Source organism: Engraulis encrasicolus, chromosome 10 (assembly GCF_034702125.1).
Source record: "Engraulis encrasicolus isolate BLACKSEA-1 chromosome 10, IST_EnEncr_1.0, whole genome shotgun sequence".
NCBI classification, from domain to species: Eukaryota; Metazoa; Chordata; class Actinopteri; order Clupeiformes; family Engraulidae; genus Engraulis; species Engraulis encrasicolus.
In genome coordinates this window covers 12,090,564-12,093,063 of record NC_085866.1, presented here as the reverse complement: position 1 = coordinate 12,093,063, position 2,500 = coordinate 12,090,564, and positions in this window count along the sequence as shown.

Genomic DNA, 2,500 nt, shown 5'->3' with positions numbered 1-2,500 from the left:
TGAGCGAGGGACAGGAGTGCTTTGTTCCCCCTCGTCCCCAAATGAGAGCACCTCCCCTGAACAGAAGAAGGTCCAGTACAGTATGTACAGTAGAGTAGAGTGCAGTTCATCATCAGGCTGAGAAGGCTGCCAAGGATTACGCTGAACTTCTCTTTAAGTATTACAGTTTTTTAAGCTCTGTACATACACACATTTTTAATAAAGCACACACATTTCAACTCGCAACACTCAAATCCCACAACCCCCTATCAAACCAGCAAAACGATACACTCATTTTCTGTTCTGTCACAGTTTGCTTTCAACCTGCACATGTTTTGCAAATCGATACTTACAACTTTCTAGAATTTTATATGCAAAAATTTAAGATTGGTCGAAAGCACATCCAGTAGTTTTTACATACACTAATGTCCACCCACTAGGATGGAAAGTAACATGTCCACTGTGAGTATCTTGCCTCTTTTGCAGCAAAGGGGCTCATCCCTGGTGAGTGCTTTGGCAGCCTGCTAGATCAGATCTCTCTTAAAGTGTTTCGCCTTCACAGTTGTGTTTATGAATGTCAATAAGACAATGCATCAGGACCCGGCCGTGCACTGCCAGCGAGAGAGAGCGGTGGTGGTTGTCATTTAGACTCTGACAAGGAGTCTAATAAGATGGTAATGGAGGCCGGGGAAATGGCCATTACCAGCTCAGCGACTGTCTTCGGGAAGCAAATAGACGCCGGTCACTTAAATTAGCACGCTTCATTACTTTCTCATTGGACGGCGAATCAACATGTCAGTTTGCTGCACGAGCACGCACCTGCAATGTCACACAGTGCCACGGAGAGAGCGGTGAGAGTCGAGATCACGTTGTTTTTGCTTCCCAGGGTCTGTAAGAAGAGACTCGGACTCCTGCCAGGGATGCCTCTACACATGTCTGCCAGAGCTCTTTGTTGAAAGGCCCCCCTCGCGCTGCAGTGCAGGGCCACTGACAGGGGAGGACATAGGGGTATGTTGTCCCGGGCCCAGTGAGATAGGGGGCCCAGAATTGGGAGCCCATTACATCGTATGTATTGGGTACACTCTCAGAAATAAAGGTACAGAACTCGTCGCTGTGGCAGTACCCTCAAGGGGAGTACCATTGTGTCGCTTGATGGGTGCTCCAAAAAAGAGGTGCGTTCACTTTCTTGCAATGTTGACCAATGAGCATCTGTCACCTGTTTTTTGAGGTACCCAAGCAACGCAATGGTACTCCCCTTGAGGGTACTGCCACAGCGAGTTCTGTACCTTTATTTCTGAGAGTGTAGGGGGGGGCTTTCAAATGACTTTGTCCCGGGCCCAGCTAAAGCTGTCAGCGGCCCAGAGCTCTTTGCTGAAAGGGCCCCCCTCGTGCCGCTGTGTCTGTGTTCGCAGTCAGAGCAATCCGAGGCCTGTCATCCTCAACCCAGTGTGTGGACACATTGCATTTATACAAGTCTCAGCTGCACGTTGGGCGCTTTTTAAATGGGATCTCGGCAAGTCAATTTGTGAAAGGTTAATGTTGTGTGAACAACATGGCAGGGGCATCTGGGATGCCTTCGCGTCGACGTTCAGCAGGGGAGCGAAAACAAAAACACAAAACAAAACAAAAAAATCAGAACAAAAGAGAGAGAATATTCCTTTGCAATATCCTTTTGATTTTTCTGCCTGTCAGACCGACACAATGTGTACTGTAATTACAGAAAAAGGCAGGATATACTCACGATAATGACAGCCCTGGAAAAAAAAAATCACAATAACAGCAGCGTGCATTGTTTGCTTTGTTGTTGTTACTCAAGTTATATAATAGCAGCTGGATCTGTATCTAGTGTCCTCATCTTTTCAGCTTTAATTCACAGAGCTGGGATTAAAATTTCACTCCAGGCTGGATTTTACGTAAGGGAGAGCTGCTGCAGTCAAGGTGATGTGGCTGGCTCAGAGCCAAATTATGTGGCCACGTGTGTCACACACACTGAACTACTACACAGATTTTTTTTTGCTGTGTTAACTCAACACATGTAGCGTTGTATTTAACACTCGCAGTGTTGTCCATACTCTCCAAGTGTTGATTTAGCACTGCAAAAATGTTCTTATGTGTACCATAGGTATGACTGACAGATAAACAGAAAAAGGGCTGATGACAGAATCTCACGATACGCTGCGATTAATATGCGGATGAACTTCTCCCTGAGCTGAGCAAATTCCAGGAGGTTTGCACGACCAAGAGTATATGCAGAGCGAAAGCATGTCCTTTAACACGCAGCCGTGCCAGCAAATGGGCCAACACACACCCACACACCCACACACACACACACACACACACACACACACACACACACACACACACACACACACACACACACACACACACACACACACACGCACACACACACGCACACACACACACACACACACACACACACACACACACACACACACACACACACACACACAGGGCATACACACCTCTACACACAGCCGTGCCATCAAATGGGCACACCACC